Source organism: Alligator mississippiensis, chromosome 13 (assembly GCF_030867095.1).
Source record: "Alligator mississippiensis isolate rAllMis1 chromosome 13, rAllMis1, whole genome shotgun sequence".
Classification (NCBI taxonomy): domain Eukaryota; kingdom Metazoa; phylum Chordata; order Crocodylia; family Alligatoridae; genus Alligator; species Alligator mississippiensis.
Window position 1 is genome coordinate 10,210,160 of NC_081836.1, and position 17,169 is coordinate 10,227,328.

The window sequence follows — 17,169 nt, forward strand, 5'->3', positions numbered from 1 at the left end:
ACCAGGACGCCACGGCACTCTGGGGTGCCTCGAGATCCTTTCAAGCGTACCAAGGGGTGCCATGCAATGTTAGGTGCACAAACATGATTCACTTCAAACAGAAATCCACAGTGCTAAAAACATTCTGACCTGCTGTGCTCTTTCTGAGTTTTTGCAACAGATTTGCTCTATTATTTTTCTGTAGTCAGAAAGCAAGTGAAAACTAAGAGCTGGCATTTCCTGACGGGTGCCTCAAGGCTGCTGAGGGGTGCCTCAAGTCTAAAGGTTAAAAACAACTGCTGTAGAGGAAGTTCATCAAGAGAAAAAGCAACAAGATGCGGTGGCACTCAGAAATGTGGTGTTTTAAATACCAGGATTTTCTTCATGCATCAGCGACCAGGAAGCAAAAAAGGGAAAGTCTGGCTGTTGTCCGCCTTCCAGTGGGGTTGCATTCATTAGCAAGACTCTTCAAGAATGGGTTTCAAATGACCTTACCATAACTACGTAATTGGCTGCAGCTACCAATTTAACCTTAGTTCATGGAAAAACACCAAGACTTGCCTTAATTCCAGCAGTTCTAACTTTGGTGAGAGGGGAAGTTTTGAAAGGACAGAGTAAATACAGCTCTCAAAAGATCTTAGTTCAGCCTGATCAGAACAAGTGAGCAAAAAGACAAAAATGAAAGTTAGCCATAGGCATGAAAGTTTCCCTACTCCTTCACTACCCATGCAGGAAAGACCTTCAGCACCAATAAAAATAAAAGGCTGAATTAAAAAAAAAAAAAAATACTTTTTTTGAGAGCCTCGAAAGCAAGACACAGACACACCTCTGTTACCCATTTCTCTTCTGCAGTACTTAACACCCTCTTTTTCCCCATGTCCATGTTCTCCAATGTTTTATGAACCCAACCTGTTTCCCTAAAGAAGAAAGAAGCACTCTCCTTCAAATGCACTCAAGTAAGCTGCTGCTTACAAAAGCTTATGCCCTCCAATTTAGTTGGTTTATAAGGCACGCATACACCCTTCCCTTTTCCTGACTTCAGACTAGCTAACTACCCCTCTTGAGCTAAAAGCGTAGAAGTTGGGAGTTGAGGGGAAAAGTGAGCTGGGTCCACAGTTTTCAATGCTTGTCACAGGACAGACAGACCAAGTTCTGTTTACAACAAATCAGATGCAGCCTCAGGTCTTTGGAGCAGACCCAGTTTATAAGCACTCAATCTGTGGAACATAACTGCAGGGAAGCAACCTGAAAGGAAAAAGGAGCAGACAGGTTCCCCTTGGTTCTTGGGCAGGTGGCCTATAAAGCAATCCTGCAAGGAATAGGTAGGTCCCAGCCCAATGATTGAGGTCATTTGCTTATGCTTAAGCAATTTTATTTTGAAATAATACCGGAAGCCTGCAGGAGAGCATGGGAAGCTTGTGGCCAGAGAGTACACTTCAGTGCACAGGCTGCCAGGATAGCCCACTGGCTGACATAACCCACAAGCGTGCCAGACCAAGTGGTACACCTGACTCACTCAGAACTAACAAACCCATGTCTCCCACATCACTAACAAGAGATGAATAAGCAAGAGCCCTGTAACACCCAGGAGTAGGAGAGACTGACAACTACAGAATAACAGGAAGAACTCATCCCCATGCACTCTCAGCCATCTATTGCAGAAGAAGGATAAGCGGCTCTACCATACTACAACAGCACAGGATTTAAGACTCTGTGGACAGATGTCCATCTGCTCTAAAAAGGCAGATTGTTAATACTGGTCTGGCAACCCACAATGCTGAGCTGGATAAAGACTCAAGACACAGTTCCACCCATTCAAGCTGCAAGCTTAAGTCATCCTTTTCAGTAATGGGGAATATCCCCATGGAAGCATGTCTACATGCCCATAAATGGGGAAGACTCTAAAGCCATGTATTATCTGCAAGCATATTCTATATATGCTTAATTCCAGTGCACAGCAAGTTACTAAGCAGTTTCACCAGGATGGTGAACTGAAAACAAATCCAGGTTTTGCATATCAGACTGTGATTTTGAGAGGTTTGCTGTTAAAACGATGATCTGATTAAGAGAAAATCCCATCAATAGAATTATGTGGGCCAGTATTAAGTATCATGTGGGTAATGGGTTAGCAACAGTAAAACAGATATCAATTAGTAATGATTCTGTCTAATCTGCATACATATTATTTAAATCTACTGTAAAAAGGTAGAGGAGGAAAATCAAGTAATACAATATTCTGATAGTCATCGACTTCTTACAATATATTCCTACAGGGAACTCTTAGTTCTGGAGCTATGAAACATTTAGAAAGACTCAAAAGAAAGCAGATGAACAGATTAAAATACTGAGATATTAATAAAACCACATTTTGAAAACAACACTGACCAGCCTGATTTATTACCAGATCAAAGACATCTCATGAAATGTTCTCAGCTTGGCCTGTCCCACAACACAAGAATACAGCTGTTAAGCAGGCCAGTCTTCAGTTCTGTAGTGTCCGGTGAAATGTCTAGTGCACAACACCATTCCCCTCCTACCTAGGACAAGGGTCACAGGTACCGTTTAAGTGGTGAAGACATAAGTTAAGCATATAAGGATGCTCATGGAACATCTTTAAGACTGCAGCTGGAGCAAATTTGCTCTTACAAGTCTCTACCCTGTGAGAAGAGTCTTGCCACTCTCATGCAACACAGCTCTAAACTGGCTGGATGAAAGCATGCCTTTGAAAGGAGGCAGGATTACAGAATTCCAGCTTTTGTTTCAATACATTTTTCCAAGAATCAAATACCTTCCATGTCAGTGGTCTCCTCTACTTCCCTCGCTGCCATTTTAAGCCTATGAAACGCTCACATTGGTAGAGAGATTTGACCGCAAGTAGTAATTAGAGTTACATATTTACAGTATGTGGCTTCTGTAAGCCCTCTCTAAGTGCATACAATTAAAAGCATGTTTGTTCACTTCAAACCACTCCCTACTAATCATCCTCAAATGGGCTTGAACAGAGAGGCTGGTGAGAGACCAGGGAATACAAGGACAGACTCCATGAACAACTCTCCCACACAGTTAACAGATAATCTTTCCTGGAAAGAGGAGAGATGGAGGTGTTGCTCATGACAGGTGCTGACCTTATTTCTCCCACTCTTACTGCAATTTATCCGATTTGACTCAAGAAAAAGGCAGAAGATCTCCTTTTTCTGAACTACGCTTTTTATCAAATATGCCCAGATCTGCCAAAGTTTCTAAATCACAGGCTACATTATCCTATGCATCAGCACTCTTCCACTGCAAATTCTACCTTTGTACTGATCTGCTCTGACTCTGGATATTATGCCATCATTCTGAAATCCAGGTCGAGGGTCTGTTTGACAGATGGGCTACGTGCGATGACAGTTTGGATAAAATCATAAGTACATCCTTTTTCAATGCAATTCTGATGCTCGGAGGGGGGGGGGGGGCGTGTGGGGAAATGTTAGCAGTGCATTTCTTTTCAACAGAAAAACAAAACCCCTATTTCCATAAAATTGATAAATTACCTCCGTACTTATAACAGAAAATGACAGGCTCTGTATTCTGTATTTCTGCAGAGGATAAGCTTTTAGAAGCACATGTTTCCAATCATTTATTCCTCAAGGATGTTTGAAATCTCTTCAAATATTCTCCAAGCAGTCAGCCAGTTTTATCTGCCCCTTGTGGTGATTATCAAAGACTGCTTACAGGAGAGGAGTAGTTGTCAAGCTTCTCTCTCCTATGGATCTTTAGTTTCTTCCCAGCTCCTGTGCCACACAGAATGCCTCTTGCAGAGGCAGTCACATGCAAGGATAAAATACTGCCAAGAGCTCCTTTTGGCAACAAGAGCAAACTAATCAGGGCTTGAAGTCTACCAGAGGTCTGTTAGCCATCTCTTATGAAAGGTGAGTGTGAAAGACTCTGGCAGTAAGGTCTAGGCAGTATTTGGATGCAAAGCCCAGTGTTGAGATGCTCAAAACTGTGCTCCCCCTAGATTCTGTACAGAAACTCCTCCTCTTGTCTGGCTGCTGGAAGGCATAAGGGGCTGTCTGCTTCTTCTACCTGCCTAAAGGCCTCCTGGCAAGAGAGGGCAAGAGGCTCTTCTGCAAAACTTCCTGGAAGCCAAAAGCATAGAGGAAAGATGAAAGTATTCTCTACCCTCTATTACCCCCGACCTCCCCTCCCCCACCTCCCCAGCCACTTTCTATGTCTGTCTGTCTCTCTCCCCGACTCCAGCCCCTCCAGGCAGCAGCAGCATACAATCAATACGGTCCTCGACAGTTTTTCTGCTCCCCACAGGGATTCTCAAGACCAACGGTGAAACTGACGAGTCTCATTAATGTCATTGTTGGGCAAGTGAGTGAGAAGCTACAGAGGCTACCGAGCTGTCTGCAGGCTCATGAAGACGTCACTGCATTAGCTGATATTCAGAAGGTCATCTTCAAAAATCACCATTGGCAAGAAGAGAGATACATTTTTTTTTCCATCTTAATTTTCACATCACGTGGCTGATGAATGCACACACCCGCGTGCCTCAGTAATCCCAGAGTTTATCTTTTCCAAGTTTTCACATCCCTAATACACTGAAGCAAGCCCCAATGTCCTGTAAGAATGATCTTCATTTCATTTACACAAACACAAGGGTGTAGGCTAGACAAATGATCTGTTCAAAGCCATCCAGTGTGCAAGTGGTAGAGCCGTGTACAGAACAGGGGTAGGCAACTCCCAGCACACATGCCACAGCGTGGCACACAAAGGCATTTTGCTTGACATACATGCCTTGGGGAAGGGGCCGGGACTGCGCTGGCACGACAAATATCAGACCCCTAGCAGCTCCCCCACTGTCTGCCCCAGCAGGCCAACTTCTTACAAGTTGAGGCTGCGGGTATTTTTGGCACTGTGCCCAAAAACAGTGCCAACCCCCCCATATAGAACATAAGCAACACCTACTCCCGGTCCCATATTTGCTCAGTGCATGAGATTATGCTGCTTCTAGTGATGTTCAAGGTGATGTTCTTAATCCGTCTCTCCATCCTATTGACATATGTAGGGTTGAAAAATATGAAGTCCAGCAAATACCACTTCCCTAAAGAACCATCTACCACTACCCTTCCTAACGAACCATCCACTCTTACAAGAATGGTTAGAACTATATGGATAAGAACAGTGAAAACAATTCAAACATTGGACAAGAGTTAAAGAAAACAAGAAGCCTTTTGAAATCTTCATACAACACAACTCTGTCCCCCTGCCTTTAAAACATCATTCAGGAGAGAAGAACCCTAAGCAATCTATAAAGGGTTGCTGTTTTTACAATGGCTATCATCATGAAGGGGATTTGATGTCATTTCAAGTTAACAAAAAGTGTCCCCCTATTCTAAATGCTGCGCAGCTGTATAAAGGAAAGTGTAAAAAGGAAGGGAGTCACCAGGAACACAGGGAAGCATATGCAATCCATGTGAGACAGCAATTAAGGTTACATACCTCTCCTGCAAGGAGACTAACACTGATCTTGAATGATTCGGCTGACTGGACTGCCAAGGTAGATTGTGCAATGCAAGTATTGTGTGGTAAGATTAGCGTGGAGAACCAAGAAAGAAGGTGGTAGCAGAAAATACCCCAGTACCAGCAGCCATGGAGCCTAAGCCCTTGCACAAGGCACCTTGGCGCTCGGTCAAAGTGCAACAAAGTTGACTGGGGTGTAGGTTGTAGCTGTGCTGGTCTAAGGACATAGGGAGACAAGGTTCTTTGTGTGAATCTGGTATCTTTTATTAGACCGACTTCAATAGTTGGACATTTTTTTCTTAGCAAGCTTTCAGGTTTAAAAACCCTTCATCAGGCTGAGGAAGCCTCTGCAGTTGGTGTGTGCTCTTCCTGGACGGGATGTGAAGATGTAAATTGAGGAGCCAGCAGGTGAGAGAGGCTGGGGGGAAGAAGGGGAATGAATGTAGCAGGTAAATAGTGGAGAGGTACCTGGGGAGTCAGATGTCAGGCAGGTTATAATGTGTCATAAATCCAATGTCTATATTTAGTCCATGATTTTCTGTACTCAGGAGGCTAGAATTTCAGAACCAAAACACTTACAAAGCACGTGCAAAACAGAAAAATAGGTTTGACACCCATGCTATAGCATATCGACACAGACATAAGTGCCCACTGTCCTCTCAACTCTAAGGGGGAAGAAAGCAGCAAAAAAGTCAAAACATGACCGGGAACTCACGTTACACAACTGCCACTAACATTAACTAAACAAACTACCTTAGCTATCAGAGAAAGTTAAGGATTATTTCCTCTCAATAAAATGTCAGAGACTCTCTGCCATAAACCCATTCGAAGAGTTACATAAAGCAGTTAAAAACAAAATTAGGGAGAAAAAGGAATACAGTGCATCTGTCTGATTTAACAGCAGGGTGTTATTTATACATTCCTGCCTGAACTAGCAAACCTCAGACGGATTTTACATGCTATTAACAAAGTCATTAGGACATAATAGATCAATGTTTGTCTGTGAAGTTACTTACAGTCATCAGAAATGATTTTTTACTTAATATTCACAAACAGATATTTTGAGTCTGCTAAAAAGCACAAGGATGGTGACTAACTACCTTGAAGATGACCCTGGCTAGGACTCCACTCACACACTTCTTTCCAAACTGGCTAGATAGCCACCACCGTACGTGACTTAGCTTTAAATTCTACCGCAAATATTTGATTTTGACACACTTAATGCTGTGGAAAAACTACAAATATTGGTCTAAATCAATGCTAATATATATTTTTTTTTCCCTTCCTTTCCCCTGTAAATAGGACTTCAGCTGAAAGTTACCTACCGAAACGCCCTAATTCTTTAGATGGACGCACATAGTTCTGTGCATGCAAAAAGCAAGATCTCTGTAGCAGAACATTTTCAGCTCCCGCCGTCCCATCCTTGCGCCTTCCAGAAACCAGAGAACCTCCCAAGCGTCTTTAATTAAAGCATCCGAACTAAAACTAGACCAAACTATTTTGAGAGAACTCCAACTGTCTGCAGCTTGCTCAAAAGGCACAGGATCCCATCCTGCAACCCTCCGCTACATAAACAATCGCATTAAAAGGTCTCTGCACTACTTGGGTTACTTGTGGAGAGAAAACACGACAGAGCTGCCCCTCTGATCAGTTCACTGAACAAGGCTGTCCACTCAGATGCTGCTATAATTAAACTAAGAACTCCTAACTGAACAAAGTGGACTCTGAGAAATGAAGAGAAATATTTATGAGATTTTAACCAAATAACCGCGCTATTAAATCTTCAGGAAAAATCCACACCACCATCAAAAATGTCACTTCTTAAATCAACCCCAGGCCAGGAGAAAAAGAAGACATTGAAGAGCAGTGAGCAAGAAACCTTATTTTTTGGTTGTCCACTCTTTAAATACACTCACATACACTGCAGCCCTAATGAGACTTATGCCTAGAGAAGATCTCTCTTTAATTTTCTACATCAGTCTCATTTTCTCTGAGGAGCTGCCTATTTTGGTTAATGACAGGGCAGACGTCAGAATTTTTTCCTCCTACAAAGCCCTCTTCCCCAGTACAGTAGCACTGTTGTAATCATGAGATTAAGTCTGCTTATTCATGTGTGAAATGGAGACTTGATCCGTCGCTCATATTGCAGGCTGCCTACAGCAAACTGGGTCCGCATATTCTTCATAATTTCATAATGCCGAACAACTGCAATATATTAAATTACATCTCACTTCCTTTATTGCGTTTACAGAATATAGTACCATAAATACTTGGAATTTAAAATAACAAAACCTTGCTATCAAAAGCATGACCTTTGATCTTGGCTCAAACTACATAATCAGTTTCTGCTATGAGGCAATGTGAATGTTATTCAAAGAGCACATTGGGGAGAGTGTGTGTGTGTGCATGTATGCCTGCGTGAGCGTGCGCGCACACTTTATCAGGTGTCAAAGATTTATAGCTCAAATATCAGTTCTTTCTACAGTGAACATACATAACAATTCACTCACTGCATTTCTACAGCACCTTCCACCCTAGGATTTCAAACCATATGCAAACATCCATTCCATTAAAGCCGCTCCACACCTCTGGGGAAGTGTAGAGCCCAATTTATAAAAAGCTGAAGCACACAGGGTATGGAAATACTGCTTGTTTTGTTCGTTGTATGCTTGCAACACAAAGTCAAGATAGGTGCACTGCAGAAATCAAGACAGGTTTGACTTGCCCAAGGTCATACAGTTTGTGGCAGATATAGAACAATGCAGAGATTCCCCTCCCTAAGACTTACCCAAAAATGCCATCCTTCCTCCACTATGTACACTGCTGGGGGCCAACCTTTTCGGCAGGTGAGCCAAAAATTAAGCCCTACACAGCTACACCCTCAAGTGCTACTCTGATCCTGCATGATTTGCTGCTTTGCTTTTGGCTCTCTACCCTGCACTCCTTGCCCAATCTGCTGCTCTGCTCTCTACTCTGTCCCTGCCCTGCCACTGTGCTGCCTTGCCCCTTCCCCAATCAGCCACGTGCCACATGATTAATCATCTCTGGTCAGCACCACACTAAGTGATCTAGGCTCTTTGCACTAAGCATTAAACAAGATCTACACAGACATTGCACGGCAAGATTTGTCACCATCCAGTGACACTTCCTAGTTTCCTGCCCCTAGCAACACTGACTAAAACATGCCTGGCTCGGGATGTGATATTCCACAATGAAACAAACCAAATTAACAATGATTAGGTACATTTAGAAACAGTATATATATATATTTTATATATGAACACCAGCTGTGTCTAAGTGCTCAGGATACTCATGGCCAGTGAATTCCAAAAAGCAGCACAATTAAAAATTGCTCCAGCTCTCATTGGCTCAAGCTTGAAGCCCAAGGAGACTAACACATCTCCCCAATGTGTGTTGATGCCCATCTTGACAAACAGCTAGGGAAGCAGAAGGAAGATCAACTATATATGCTGAGCCAAAGCATCTTGCCCCCAATTGTCCTAACTGCTTGTGAAAGATTAGCCAGAGAGCATTGTCTTTTGAGCATGGCTACACCTTCCTTGCTTAAATTCAATTTGCTGTACAAGTTGCTTAGCAAGGAGGTCGGTTAGATCCTTAAAAAGAACATTAAACATCAGCCACTAGCATCCACTACGACTAGGGTGGCCAATCTGCAACACGTACTACAAGCGGTACGGGCAGCCTCGCATGCGACAGACTGGCAGAAGCGGGAGGTACCGGTAGATGAGGTAGAAAGCAGAGCAGATCTGCCAAGGAAAGGGATCTGAGTGACACTTAGGGGAGTTGGGGGGGCATGGGGCTTAATTTGTGGCATATGTGCCAAAAAGGTTGGCTCCCACTGCACTACGACAAACACGTCGTGACCACTGAAAGGGTGCTTCTTATAACAGGGGTTGCAACAAACCAGCTCAAAGCACTGTGCAAAACACACGCATGTGGAAGAAGACTGGAATTTGCTGCAGACACCAGGACTAGCACCTATTCCCTCATACAGACCCCAATACAATTGCTTTTGCGTGTGTAAAAATCTGTAGAGACCAGAAAAAGATCTGTCTTTCCATACGTGTGAATCACACGGAATACTATTTCAGAAGAAAGTCTAACACCAGTGTTTGAACCTGTGTTTCCAGATTAAGGATTTCAAGGCCTCAAGATTAGTCCACCAAATGCAATATACTCCAAAGAGAATTCTCAATAGAGACATGTTATGAAACTACAAATTATACTAGACAAAACTGATTATGACTCAATAATGGCTTTATTTATTTTTTTAAGTCTAGTTTCTTTAATTTGTAGCTTTTCCCTGGCAGAAGTTATTTCTGTAAAGCATTGTGTCTGTACTCATCTACACTTGCTTTAACAAACAGCACAGAGCTTGCCAAAAAGGTGACTGACTGAACAGCTTATTTCACCCTGACAAACTACAGCAAGGAAGCACAAAGGCAGTGCTGTTCAATTGCTACCCATTTCTCCAAAATTTTCAATCTCTGCAGCTCCCCTGGTGGTAGCAACAAGGAGACTGCTATTGTAGGAAAGGTCTTCAAATGTCTAAGCCCCCTTTGAATAAGATTAGACAATACAGAGCTTAAAGATCATATGAACAGCTGAAGCTTGTCTACACTAGCACTCCCACCAGCAGTAGTGGGAAATCTGGGACAAAACTCCTCCAAGGAGACATCTGCCAGACAGTTCACTAAGATGACAAAAGTTTGCATTTCCTCAAAGCTCCTTCCAGTTTCAAAGCCAAGCATGAACATGACATGGCAGACTGCTCAACGACCTCCAAAGTAATTTCTCACCCCACTGTCTTCCAGACTATTTTCCCAAGCCCTGCCACAGTCGCATATCTGGCAGCTATGAGACAATTTGCAAAAGGTGTGTGTGAAATCTCCAGGATGAGAAAAAAAAATCAGCTGGCTTGTCAGGGAGCATGACTGCTATCACGCCAATAGTCAGTTCCCTGGCTAGACCCAAAAAAGCTGGGCCTATGAAAAGATGCTCATTCAGTAGCATATGTGCATTAAGGGTGCTTTTAGTCTATAGTGCACACTGCTGTATGTCAGGTTTCAAATTATTAGTTACCAATCTGTGCCATATGGAGGTCTGTATTAATAACTTACTAACTGGCTACAGGCTATTACTAACTTGTATATGAATCTGAATTCACTTTTCTATTGAAAGTAATAACATCGCAATTGGCAGTTTCTATTTATGAGACTTGGAGGGGGGGGGGGTGGGAAAGAAGGCAGAAAAAGGCTCCAAGCAATGAGTTTGTCCTTAACCTGCAGTTATAGGATGTGCTTTAAGATGCCATGAGCCAACTTCAGCCCTTAGGCCATCCTTTAGGCATTAAATGTACTTTCTGCTTATAAGCCTCTCCACTGAGCTTATTAGAGCATTATTCTAGCAGTTTGGTCACATAAATCTAACATGCCCAGGAAATGCAGTTGGTTAATGTATGTAGGCCTGCTCCTACAAAGTGCTGAGTGCAATGTTTTGCAGGATTGGACCATAAGCCATATTCCTCTTGATCAGTTCAGTTCAAATCATTAAGACACCAGTGAAACAAGTGCAGTCACTTAATGCAACTGTGCAAATCCACAAAAGACCACCACACTGTCCAGTACAATCACGGCGTCTGTATAAGACGGTTGTAAGTCTAATAAGCAGGGAAGGACAGAGGCAAACAGTTAACTGTAGATTGGTACCTTGCCTACCAGGGCTATTTGCATCTCATTTCACTGAGCACTGAATTCACATAAAAATGTGCAAAAAAAAAATCATAAAAGTTTAGAGACTCGTTCTTTTAAAGTGATAAATTAGAAGGAAAGCTCTCAGCCTTCATGAATACAGGCTAATGTTCCAGCACAAGCACACGTGGGAATGTCGAAGCTGTGTATCACAAGTGAAATCGCATCAGTACCTTAAAAAAAAGTGAGACGCTGCTGAAAGAAGTCCCCAGGCCAACAAGAAGCCCCTGCTCCACACTCAGGATGTATTTTTAGCATTAATGTGCTAAACCACTCTAAAATGCTTTTTTTTTTTTTTTTTAAATAAAGAGAATTATGTTAAAAGCAGTCAAACACAGGCTCTGGATAAACATTACACAACTGCCAATAGGACTAAAAATGTTAAAATAAATAATTTTAATTAACCAAGGACCAACAATCTACTTTACAAATACACGTGCAGTGAAGTGAGAGGCAAGATTTCTTGTGGGATCTAGTTTATTGCACCAGCTGCATGGCTGGGATAAACACACAAGCTTTTGGGTTTCACAGTATCCTTCCCTTCAGGTCTTCCTGTACAGCGAAACATAGTTCTTCTGTGCTTTTATGCTAAAATATAAGTTATGATAATGGTATTTTTTTATCCTAACAGAGGACAAATAACAACAATTGTGCAGTCATTTAAGTTTAACGAGAGACTGTTTTACACTTGTACAAGTGTGCCTTCAAAGCTCTCTGAAGCTTCAATCATTTGCTGCGTGAAAGCATTATGACAAAACACAAAAAGTATAAAAGAAGTATCAAAGAATTCTGTCCAAATCACAAACTTTTCTCCTACAACATTAACCTAATCCAGAGCAAATTCAGGTCTTTAGAACTGCTCTCTAGGTGCTACAGAAAAAAATTAGCCAAGTGCCAGTTATCCAAGCAATTGGGACCCAATTAAATCTACTCGGCTCTGCCTGGATTAGCCGGTTTCTCTAACAGTCATGTAACCTCTCCCATGAGATAATATCTACAGGTCCAGTTGAGATTTATTACTGGCTGACTAATTCTCAGCATATGCTAGACTGCAATCTTTCCTAGGAATCAAAATGAACTTGGAACTATGCTAATTTTAGAGGGTGAGAAAGTAGTGATATATAGCAGGGGTTCCCAAATTGTGGCACACGTACCCCTTGGGGTACGCAAAACATCTCAGGGGGTATGCAGGAGAAATTGTGTAATGGCAGATTTAGTTTTCATTATAGGGGTTTAAGGGCATTTAAGGGGTTAAAATATAAAATAGATGCTGGTAGGGGTAAGAGGGCAGCTAGTAAATCTGGAAGCGGGGTAAGAAAAAGTTTGGAAACCTCTGATGTATAGCATGGGAGTATCCACAGCAAGTAAGAGGGAGAGGTAACAAGCAACCACACTACGAAATGATAGCTGCCGGTCCAGATACCAAGCTCTCAGCTCAATAGAAATATAGACTTATTAGCAACAAGCTAAGAAACATTTTAAAGGGGTTGCATGGGTTTTGCACAAATCAGCTGAATATGATCAACTGCTGGCATAAAAATTAACCCAGGCCATCCAAAAAAAACCCAAAGATGCGGGTTTGGACACTAAGTATTTCCAAGGGGTGCCAACTTTTATGTGGAATCCCAACAAAGCACCCTGCTGACTTCCCCCCCACACCGCCCTCCCTAAATATACCACCTTGAGCTCTCTTGCAAATAAATCACTGGCTACATGTGACCTGAATACTTTAGAAACCTTTGAGAGCTTAAAAAAGTTTTCAACTAGCAATGATCACGCCTCAGTTCAACCTCACAGGCTACAATACTGCCACTGTGCAAAGATACCCTAACCAAGGGTATCTTAACCAAGATACCCTAACCAAGATAATCCTGAGTTAAACTTCTTTTGGCCATCACCTGCCCCATGTCTGTCTCCAGCACTAAATGAATTATTCCTCTACTGCTGATAAATAGTTAATATTCTCCACAAGCTCCCTGCAAGCAAGCTAAAAACAAACTTAATAAGCTATTGGTGCATTTCAAATGCAAAATCTGCTGTATTAACAAGTCAAATGTGAAGAAAATAACACCAGTGTTTATGAAGCATGTCTGGCCTAGGCGGAGTTCTCTTGAGCTCCAAAAGACATCCATGACTGCAATGCAAAACGTTTTGCATTTCGTTAACTATTTTCAGGGTATATTTGACAAGTTTCTATCAGCAGACCTGCAAATCTCGATTCCTAAACTTAACATTTTCAGCACAAAAAGGGTAAACTCGGGCTTGATTTGCTCTTTTGACTTGCCAGGGTTTAACTGGTGGTGTTCTTTACAGCAATTTTAACTAAGCCAGAGCAACTCTATGAGGATATCCTTAAGGGGAAAGAAAAAAAAAAAAAAAAAAGAGGAAAAAAAAAATCAATGCAGCCCCTGTTTACATCAGGTGAGTACTCCCCTGAAAATTCAGTTTAAAACTGCTTTGGTTTTATGAAACCAGGGGAAGTCTGCGTGTAAAAGGACCCTCAGCATTTTGTAGCTGCAAATGTAAACAAATACCTTCATGTGTATTATCGCTAATGCACCAGTTACAAGTAGAATAAATGGTCTAAGTGTTTCAGAGCTTCAGCATTTTAATTGCCTGGCATGTAATGATCATGACTAATCTCCAGCCAAGACTATCACTAACTACATTCAAAATGACCACAGAGTTGTGTACATAGCACTGTTCTGCTGATTGCATTATTTTAAAAGTCACTGTTTATAAAGAATGCAACACAGAAAGTGAGAAACAGTAACGGCTCTGGCATCCTGGATAGCACAGCATGCCCTTAAATGTAAAACAGTCGTTCTGTACAACTGTACACCTCTGCTGTCATTCTCTAGAAAAGGTACAGGAGCACAGTCAAACCCAAACATCTAGAATTTGTATTTTATACTTTATCTTTTCAATTAATATCAGTTATCACCATATTTAAGGACCAAAAATATTTGCTCACGTACTATGTATTAACATTTAACACATTTAGGGAGCAAATTTTCAGCCCTGAGCATTAAGTCAGCACCCTTGTGCAAGAGCTACCCTGCATCTTCAATGAGTTGGACCAGATTAGTGGCACCCACATCAAATCTGACAATTTGGTTGACACAATTTTTGCACTCCCCCGCCTCCCAAATGCAGGTTGAAGCTGTATTAAAAAAAAAAGAAAAAAGAAAAGAACATGAACCTAAAACGCAGAAAACTGTTCTCAACAGAATGGTGTATGGGATCACATACAAGTTACACACGTGGAAGAACACTGTTTTCTTTCTCCTTTCCAAATGCCACCAGTTTTTCAGTTTGTATTTGCATAGATTTTCATGTCAACAGCTGATTTTGCAGTTTCTCCTACTATATCCATTCATGAAAGATATCTTTATTTAAACCAGGATGTACTGTACTAAAGACGACCTTAGCAACTGTGGTAAGTACTGTTCTAAAGGTAACAGACTCAGAGTGAAATATTAGCAGAAATCAAGAAGCTTCACAAAAACAAAACCAAAAAAATAAACCAAATCAAATGGCTGAATTTATATTTTTAAGTAGTCTTTAGCATATGCAACCAAGTGACACACATCTTGCATGCTCTGAATATTAACTATAAAACAATGCAAAAGAGGACAATGCAATTTCTTTTAAAAAGACAGGCAGCAGTAATAAGTTGAAACAGACTGCAGCCAATTTTCATGCACTATTCATAATTACTTTATTATACTGTGAAAGGGTAATCAGTCTCTGAATGATCTAATAACCTTGGGTTGCTCTTAACTCCTTTACATCAGTCTTTAACTATAAACAGAGGCTGGATACTCCATGTTTAAACCAATTACAATATTCTAATATTAAAAACATGCAGTTAAGAGGCCTTATACACATGCACGTGTGTGCACACACACACACACACACACTCAGACTTCCACACAAGATTACCTAACAGCATTCAATTAATCAGAAGGAACTGCTGTATAAGAAACTATTCCTAGCTCTCATCTCAAAGGAATAGCTTTATTATCAGGAAGGGGAAATCAGATTTTTGGCTCCTTTGTTAGATTTCAATAGGAAATGGAGCAAATACAGTATGTTTTGACTGCTTGTAAAAGTAAATTCTGCAGGGATTTGTTACTATGTCAGATTTAAGGATGGGGATTTTTTTTTTTACTGCTTGAGGTTTATAGCCTCTTGCGTTTTGGCTCAATCACTTTCATACCATCTTGTAACATAACTACCTACCATGGACACACTTAGTCATCAGTCAGTGGCTAAACCCAGACATCTTCACACCACGGATAAACACAAATACAAAGTTCTCAGGGCTAACGCGCTTTGGGAAAAACGCCTACTTTCTACTCTCCTCAAAATGACATACCTATGAAAAAGAATGAGCTGGCAACAACAAAGAGGCTGTGAACTTTCTCAGGGTCAAAGGAAGTAACACGGTCCTATTTTAGGTAAATACATAATTTTCCTACAACTGAACAGGGAGGTTTCAGTCACCTAATCTAATCAGGAACAAAAGAATCCAAAGCCACAACTTCATTACCAGCTGCAGTAACCTTTGGCTGCTATCATTTTGCCAGCTAAATGAGTAATGGTGGTAAGGAGGTGGGGGTTGGGCAGGAGAGAAGGAACAATGTCATTTAATTTAGTGGCCAAAATACCACTCCTCCCACCCCACCAAAAAAGGCCAAGACCTTCTAAACAAGACTAAAGAATACCAATGATTTAATGCTGTAACAACTACTGCCTCAAGTTGTAAGAGTAAACAATCCAAGCTCCCAAAAGCTGCGATATACAATTTACTAAACAGCCAAAAAGCCAGAACTGCACTTTAATATCTTCAAGTATTCTGATCTTTTCATAAAACATTTAACTGTATTACAAGGTGACCAGCATGCCAATACTAGGGGCACTTTTGGTCATTTTAGTCAAGAAAATATAAATCTGTATCACCAGGGGGGGAAAAAAAAATTAAATCACTGCATTATAGATGGAAATGCTGCAGCCTATCTATTCTAGGACTCCCTAACTTTGAAAATTTGCTTTCCCCTTGCCTGTAGCTTTCCACAATGGACTATATCTTATTTCTAAAGTAAGAGACAGGAAAATTGGGAGGTATCTAAGTTCTAGGAATTAATACTACAACATTACAGGTTTGCTGTATGACTTTATATTGTTGCATCTGAATTATGTCCATTTTCACAGAAGAGCCTAATCGCACTGAATCATTCCTCTGAAATTTGCACTGTTACTTCCCCCTTGAGGAAGTGTGCAGTCGCACTGCTAATGCAAAATTTACAGCCCTCATTTCCCCTGTGCTTTTGCTAACAGTAGGAAAAGCCAGAATACTAACCCCACCGTTGGATGAGAAATGTGTAGTTATAACCAACAAAATTCACACATCACAATCAAATATTATTTATTCCCGTAACACAATATTTATGCAATGACCATGTTTTTTTTCTGTTGGCAGAACTACATGAAAGTTTCCTAAAGAAGCCTAGCTTGTTTTAATCATTCACATTTTTCAACACCCTTTGTTCTTGCTTTGCAGTCAAAGGTCAAAACTCAAACTGCTACCTCAGGCAAACTTGGGAACAAATTCTAATTGTTGTGAGCTTTTTCAGTGAAAATGTAACATTATACTTCCACCTTTGTTAAAAGTAGACTCTCGATACTGATCATTTCCCTTACGCCTGATCAAAGATGTGCGTTATGCACGTCTGTCACGCACAGAAAGGCCTGCCTTCAACCTCAGAAAGAGTGCTGCTACCTGAATTCAACCTTAGTCCTTCTTTGAAAGCAGAGATCATTCTCACAAGGAATGCAATGGTAATCTTTGAACCCGACCTACAAAGGGCAAAGAGAAGTGAGGGCCTGCTCATGCTACAGTTTC

General features: G+C 41.3%; 1 protein-coding gene and 1 non-coding gene across 4 annotated transcripts in view; both read right to left on the reverse strand.

The window, feature by feature from the left end:
* RERE (arginine-glutamic acid dipeptide repeats) overlaps window positions 1-17,169 on the reverse strand; it is a 378,810-nt gene that overhangs the window by 270,098 nt on the left and 91,543 nt on the right. The gene's annotated exons all lie outside the window — the stretch shown is intronic.
* On the reverse strand, window positions 12,944-13,085 carry LOC132244696 (U4 spliceosomal RNA). Its single transcript, XR_009456435.1, has one exon. It is a non-coding gene; the product is annotated as a U4 spliceosomal RNA (small nuclear RNA).